We start from the raw sequence: 8,534 nt of genomic DNA, 5'->3' as shown, positions 1-8,534 counted from the left end.
AAGAGGCCCAAGAGCCCACCAAAAAAATGAGAGAAAAAGAGAGAAGGGACAATGCATCTATCCTTCCACACTTGTGTTAATAAGCACCACGATCTTCATGATTGAGAGTCTCTCGTTTTGTCACCACCATATAGCTAGCGAGAAATTTTCATTATATAACTTGGCTTGTATATTCCAATGATAGGCCTCCTCAAAATTGCCTTAGGTCTTCGTGAGCAAGCAAGTTGGATGCACACCCACTAGTTTTCTTTAAGAGCTTTCACATACTCTTAGCTCTAGTGCATCACTTGTATGGCAATCGCTACTCATTCACGTTGATATCTATTGATGAGCATCTCCATAGCTCACTGATATACCTAGTTAATGTGACCATCTTCTCCTTGTTTGTCTTGCAACCCCCACCACACTCCATTCCACTTATAGTGCTAAAACCATGGCTCACGCTCATCTATTGCGTGAGAGTTGAAAAAGTTTGAGAAAGTAAAAGCGTGAAAACAATTACTTGGCCAATACCGAGGTTGTGCATGATTTAAATTCGTTGTGCAAGGATGATAGAGCATAGCCAGACTATATGATTTTGTAGGGAAACTTTCTTTTGGCCTCGTTACTTTGAAAGTTCATGATTACCTTGCTAGTTTGCTTGAAGTATTATTGTCTCCACATCAATAGCAAACTATTGTTTTGAATCTAACGGATCTGAACATTCACGTCACATAAGAGGATTTACGAAGGACATCTATGCTAGGTAGCATGAAAGCATAAAAAATTCATTCTTTATCACTTCCCTACTCGAGGACGAGCAGGAGTTAAGCTTGGGGATGCTTGATACGTCTCAAATGTATCTATAATTTCTGATGGTTTCATGTTGTTATCTTGTAAACTTTGGATGTTTTATGTACCTTTTATATCTTTTTTGGGATTAACTTATTAATTCAGAGCCAAGTGCCAGTTCCTGTTTTTTCTGTGTTTTTGACTCTTTTCAGATCTGATTTTGGAACGGAGTCCAAACGGAATAAAATCCCCGAAATAAATTTTTCCAGAACAGAAGAAGATCGGGGGACTTGAGGGCCAAGGCAGGAGAGCCACAGGGGGCCACAAGCCGTGTAGCCGCCACCAGGGGGGCCGGCGGCTACCAGGCTTGTGGCCTCCCAGGCGCTCCCCTGCCCTAGCTCTTTCTCCTATATATTCCCTAAAATCCAGAAAAAAATCACGGCATCCACGAAAATACTTTTCCGCCGCCGCAAGCTTCCGTTTCGGGAGATCTCATCTGGAGACCCTTCCCGGTGCCCTGCCGGAGGGGACTTTGGAGTTGGAGGGCTTCTACATCAACATCACCGCCTCTCCAATGACTCGTGAGTAGTCCACTTCAGACCTACGGGTCCGTAGTTAGTAGCTAGATGGCTTCTTCTCTCTCTTGGATCTTCGATACAAAGTTCTTTATGATCCTCATGGAGATCTATCCGATGTAATCCTCTTTGGCGGTGTGTTTGTCGAGATCCGATGAATTGTGGATTTCTGATCAGATTATCTATGAATTATATTTGAGTCTTTTCTGATTTCTTATATGCATGATTTGATATCCTTGTAAGTCTCTCCGAGTCTTGGGTTTTGTTTGGCCAACTGGATCTATGATTCTTGCAATGGGAGAAGTGCTAGGTTTTGGGTTCATACCGTGTGGTGACCTTTCCCAGTGACAGAAGGGCAGCAAGGCACGCATTGTGTTGTTGCCAGCAAGGGTAACAAGATGGTCTTTTATCATAGATATGAGATTGTCAATCTACATCATGTCATCTTGCTTCAGGCATTACTCTGTTCTTATGAACTTAATACACTAGATGCATGCTGGATAGCGGTCGACGTGTGGAGTAATAGTAGTAGATGTAGAAAGTATCGGTCTACTTGTTTTGGACGTGATGCCTATAGATATAATCATTGCCACAGATAACGTCACGACTTTGCGCGGTTCTATCAATTGCTCGACAGTAATTCATTCACCCAGCGTCTACTTGCTTTCATGAGAGAAGCCACTAGTGAACACTATGGTCCCCGGGTCTATTCACAACTATCGTTTCCACTTTCACTTTTACTTCGTTTTGTTTACTTTTTCCTTTCAGCTCTCACTTTGAAAACAATCTATAAGGGATTGACAACCCCTTCATAGCGTTGGGTGCAAGCTCTTTGTGTTTGTGCAGGTACTTGTGACTTGACACAATCCTCCCTCTGGATCGATACCTTGGTTCTCAAAACTGAGGGAAATACTTACCGCCGCTGTGCTATATCACCCTTTCCACTTCGAGGGAACACCTACGCAAGGCTCCAAGGCCACGGGGGAATCCTTTGCATATTTTCCATGGAAGTCCCTAAAGGCGTAGCCGTAGCAGAAGGATTCCTGGCACCATTGCCGAGGAGTATCAAGACAAGAATAGTCTCCCGTCAACACGCTTATTTCTGGCACAATTGGAAGGTCATTTGTTGTAGTAGCACGCACCCCTAGGTGGGCCTTAGGCCCACCAGCGCCTAGGGTTTCCCCTCCCTCCCTCTCTGGTGCGCCTTGGGATGAGTGTGGGGGGCGCACCAGCCCACCCAGGGGCTGGTTCCCTCTCACACTTGGCCCATGTAGCCTCCCGGGGCTGGTGGCCCCTCCCGGTGGGCCCCCGGAACCCTTTCGGTGGTCCCGACACATTGTCGGTGGTGGCCGAAACATTTCCGCCGTCCAATCCCATCCATCATATATATCAATCTTTACCTCCGGGCCATTCCGGAGCTCCTCGTGACTTCCAGGATCTCACCCGGGACTCCGAACAACCTTCGGTAACCTCGTATAACAATTCCCTATAACCCTAGCGTCATCGAACCTTAAGTGTGTAGACCCTACGGGTTCGGGAGACATGCAGACATGACTGAGACACCTTTTTGGCCAATAACCATCAGCGGGGTTTGGCTACCCATGGTGGCTCCCACAAGTTCCACGATGATCTCATCGGATGAACCACAATGTCAAGGATTTAGTTAATCCCGTGTACAATTCCCTTTGTCTACCGGTATAGAACTTGCCCGAGATTCGATCATCGGTATCCCTATACCTTGTTCAATCTTGTTACCGGCAAGTCTCTTTACTCGTTCTGTAGCACATCATCCCGTGACTAACTCCTCGGTTACTTTGAGCTCATTATGATGATGTTCTACCGAGTGGGCCCAGAGATACCTCTCCGTCACACGGAGTGACAAATCCCGATCTCGATTCGTACCAATCCAACAGACACTTTCAGAGATACCCGTAGTGCACCTTTATAGGCACCCAGTTACGTTGTGACGTTTGATACACCCAAAGCACTCCTACGGTATCCGGGAGTTGCACAATCTCACGGTTGAAGGAAAAGACACTTTGACATTAGGAAAGCTTTAGCATACGAACAACACGATGTAGTGCTATGCTTAGGATTGGGTCTTGTCCATCACATCATTCTCTAATGATGTGATCCCGTTATCAATGAAATCCAATGTCCATGATCAGGAAACCATGATCATCTATTGATCAACGAGCTAGCCAACTAGAGTCTTGCTAGGGACACATTGTGATCTATTTATTCACACATGTAGTACTGTTTCCTGTTAATACAATTATGGCATGAACAATAGACGATTATCTTGAACAAGAAAATATGATAATAACCATTTTATTATTGCCTCTAGGGCATATTTCCAAAACAAAGTGCATCACTAGCATCAAGCATGTCCATAGCAAGCTCATAAATCTCAATCCACGTGGCTGGCTCAAGATCTGTTGTATAGTTGGGCACCTTGGGAGGACCTTTGAAATATTTAGGCATGCGCTCATTGCAAAGAGAAAAATACAAGAAGGGGCCCCTACGGTCCTACCACCTGACTCGGTACACGTGTGCACTAGCTGGGTGTAAGTCGGAACCACCTGAGCCGCCAGTGCCACCGCCACATCTGCTTCCACTTGACGAGCGGCACGGGCCACGTTTACAAGCACCTGGGCGTTCGACATTGGGGGTATGTGCGGGTTGGCTTGAGGATGTTGTTGGTGACTGCTGCTGGAAACTGCCAGAGACTCCTCATGGTGACTCTTGGTGTGGCTGGCATGCGGCGTGGAGTGCAACCGATGACGGCTATAAGAGAATTGCGTGTGTTGAACCACATCAGTCTTCAGCATCTCGATGGCGTTCCAGTCCTCCACCTGAAACGGGGTGTTTCCGTGGATGGGAAGAGACTCCAGGTTACATGTGGCAGCCAACATGTTATCAACGGGGTTGGAGAAGTGGCCCTGCGGCGTTCAGAATCACTAAGTCGCTGGCTGGGCAAGAGGAGGCTGAGCCGGCCCAACCTGTACATTTGTCTGTCGGGGGGGGGGGGGGGGGGGGGTCCCGCTCCACACCCGGCGTGTGTGGGATATCAAACAAATGAGTTGGATCGAGATTGGTCGGAAGGCGACTCTGGTGTCTCCTCGGGTGTATCGCATGGGAGGCGTTTCGACGATGCTCCAGCTGCCAAGCCTCGTCCTTCACACGTTCCATCTCATCATTGATTCGAGCCTGTAGTTCCACCATGCAGGCGTTTTCGACATCAATCTCCTGTTGTACCTTGGCCATCTCCTCACGAAGATTTTTTAGCTCTGCATTGATCACCACTTGATTCTCGATGGTAACTGGGGTCGTTACCAGTTTCGACATCTGCCCCATCAAATCCATCATGGTTTGAGCCGGTGTCTTACCAGACTCGCTGGCTCCATTGGCGGCGGCTGCTCCTGGCAAATCCTAAGCCAGTGTGGCCCCTGCCATGTAGATGGTCACCTGGCGAGGTGGCTCTTGCGGTCCTTTGGAGATTGCCGCCTCTGGGAAGCCCCCAAGCCCTCCATCATAGAGAGGGAAGATCGACTCCTTGTCTCCCATGGATGAATCGCCATCAGAATTAACAGGGGTATCTCCACCAGCCACCGGCTCATCCAGGAGGCTGACCCCTGTGTGAAGCCGACGAATACATGATGCCACCCAATCTGATGTTGGGCGGGTTGAGTGAGCCAAGCTAGATCGGCAATGTCGGTGTAGATGTCCGGCTCGAGGACGGACGCGCCGATCTTGCCGATGAAGACGTTAATCTTGCTGGAGGGGACCAGGTAACAAAGCTCGATCGAATCGGCCTCTAGGCCCCAGCTCGAATTGTCAATCTAGCGCTTTCCATGGTGGATCTTGGTCATCAAAACAACCGCGTAGCTCCCGAACCCTAGAAAGGCTCCCTTTGATAACTCAACTCCACCGTGCGCACGCCCCATGATGGGTGCCAACTGTCGTGGCTTTGTCACGACAGATGTCCTCGTGAAAGGACTTAGTGATGAGGCCATCACAACTCTATGGCCACTGAAAGGGGTTAATCCGGAATGGGAATCGAGTTTACCCAGGTTCGACCCCTCTGATGGAGGTAAAAGCCTACATCCTGTTTTGTGTGTATTGATGATGAAATCGATTACAAGGGTGCGGATTCATGTGACCTAGCTCTCGATCTATTGTTCCTTGTATCTATTGGCCCTGGAGTCTTGCCTTTATATACAGGTCAAGGCCCTAGGTTTACAAGAATCCGGATCACGTTATAATTTGTGACCCGGTATGTCTCTAACTCGTCTTCTATTTCAAGCAAGGTTATCTCCTGCCTATCTTCTACCTCATGGGCCTTGACCCACCACCTTCGAAGGAGAGAGCCGCCACACGACTTATTGGAACTGTCCGCCTCGCTCCTTTGGTCTTGTTCGTCCAGGCCCATCTTGGGTACAGTGTTAAACCACCATAATCATGACCCCGCCCCATATGGCGGGTTATACGGCAGGGTAATATCCCCAATAGATCTTGTCTCATATTTCAAGGCTCATATCCATTTGTTGGAATCCGAGCCCACCATCGCTATTGGGGAACGTTGCATGGGAAACAAATTTTTTCCTATGCACACAAAGACCTATCATGGTGATGATCATCTACGAGAGAGAGATCGGATCCACATACCCTTGTAGATCTCTAAGCGGGAAGCCTTAAATAACGCGGATGATGTAGTCGTACGTCTTCGCGATTCAAATCGCCATCCCATGAACAACCCAGATCAAGTACCGAACGGATGGCACATCCGCGTTCATCACACGTACAGCTCGATGACTATCTCCGCCTTCTTGATCTAGCAAGAGAGACAGGGAAGTAGATGAGTTCTCTGACAGCATGACGGCGCGCCGGTGGTGGTGGTGATCTTATTCTTGCAGGGCTTTGCCTAGGCACCACAAAAATCCGATCTAGAGGAAGAACTACGAACTAGAGGATAGGGTTGCACGTGGCAAAGTTGTGTCTCGAAAACCCTAAAACCTCTAGTATTTATAAGAGGAACCAAGGGGTGGAGCCTTGCCTCCTGCTCCAAGTAGGAGGGGTCGGCCGAGCTAGGGAGGAAGGAATCCTCCTCCAATCGGTTTGGAAGGAGGAGTCCCTTCCTTCCTTCCCACCTCCTCATTTTTTCCTTCCATTCCTTTGTTTGTTGTCTTGGCCAAAATAGCCCTATTGGGCTGGCCTCACTAGTCCACTAAGGGCTGGTACGCCACCCATGGGTCTATTAGGTTCTCTCCCGGGTGGATGGCCCCTCCAGGTAAAACCCCAGAACCCATTCGACACTCCATGTACTTTACCGGTAATGCCCGAAATCTTTCCGAAAGCCAAATGCAACAATACTATATATCAATCTTTGTCTCTGGAACATTCCGGAACTCCTCGCGGCGTCCAGCATCTCATCCGGGACTCCAAACAAAACTTCGGTCACCAACACCTAGAACTCAACTATACCGAAACGTCACTGAACCTTAAGTGTGCAGACCTTGCGGGTTTGAGTACTATGTAGACATGACCCGAGACACCTCTCGTTCAATATCCAATAGCGGTACCTGGATGCCCATATTGGATCCTACATATTATAAGATAATCTTATTGGTTGAACCTCTATGTCAAGGATTGATATAATCCCGTATACCATCCCCTTTGTCCTTCGGTATGTTACTTGTCCGAGATTCGATCGTTGGTATCCAATACCTATTTCAATCTCGTTACCGATAAGTCTCTTTACTCGTTCCATAATACAAGATCCCGTGGCTAACACTTTAGTCACATTGCTTGCAAGGCTTGTTTGTGATGTTGTATTACTGAGTGAGCCCCGAGATACCTTTCCGTCACACGGAGTGACAAATCCCAATCTTGATCCATGTTAACTCAATAGACACCTTTGGAGATACCTGTAGAGCACCTTTATAGTCGCCCAGTAACGTTGCGACGTTTGATAAAAACAAGGCATTCCTCCGGTGTTAGTGAGTTACATGATCTCATGGTCATAGGCATATACACTTGACATGCACAAAACAATAGCAACAAAATGACATGATCACATGCTATGTTTATAGTTTAGGACTTGTCCGTCACATCATTCTCCTAATGATGTTATCCCGTTATCAAGTGAAAACACTTGTCTATGGCTAGGAAACCTTAGCCATCTTTGATCAACGGGCTAGTCAACTAGAGGCTCACTAGGGAGAATGTTTTGTCTATACATGCACACATGCATTTATGTTTCCATTCAGTACATTATAGCATTGACAATAAACGATTATCTTGTAAAAGGAAATATAATAATAACTATTTTATTATTGCCTCTAGGGAATATTTCCAACAGTCTCCCACTTGCACTAGAGTCAATAATCTAGCATCACATCTCTATGTGATTTTACAATGTAACAAATTTAACACCCATATAGTTCTGGTGTCGGTCATGTTTAGCTCGTGGAACAGGTTTAGTCAGCGGATCTGCAATGTTCAGATCCATGTGCACTTTGTAAATATTTATATGTCCTCTCCTTCGACATAGTCGCGGATGACCTTGAAGCGTCGTTTGATGTGTATGGTCCTCTTGTGAAACCTCGGTTCCTTGGTTAGAGTAATGGCACCAGTCTTATCACAAAACAGAGTTATTGGATCCAGTGCGCTTGGCATAGCTCCAAGATCTGTCATGAACTGCTTCATCCAGACACCCTCCTTAGCTCCCTCCGAGGCTGCTATGTACTCCGCTTCACATGTAGAATCAGCTACAATGCTTTGCTTGGAACTGCACTAGCTTACTGCACACCCATTAAGAATATATACGTATCCGGTTTGTGACGTAGAGTCATCTGGATCAGTGTCGAAGTTTGTATCTATGTAACCCTTTACGACGAGCTGTTCGTCACCTCCATAAACGAGACAGATTTCTTGACCGTTGTCTAGTGATCCACTCTTGGATTACTTTGAAACATGCCTTCCATACTTATGGCAAGGCTGACATCTGGTCGTGTGCACAACATTGCATACATGATAGACCCTATGGCTAAAGCATAGGGGACGACACTCAACGTTTTTCTATCTTCCGCAGTTACTGAGCATTGAGACTTATTCAACTTTATACCTTGTAACACATGCAATAACCCCTTCTTGGACTGTAACATTTTGAACTTCTTCAAAACTTTA

Source organism: Hordeum vulgare, chromosome 7H (genome assembly GCF_904849725.1).
Source record: "Hordeum vulgare subsp. vulgare chromosome 7H, MorexV3_pseudomolecules_assembly, whole genome shotgun sequence".
NCBI classification, from domain to species: domain Eukaryota; kingdom Viridiplantae; phylum Streptophyta; class Magnoliopsida; order Poales; family Poaceae; genus Hordeum; species Hordeum vulgare.
Note: the sequence above shows the minus strand (reverse complement) of the source record.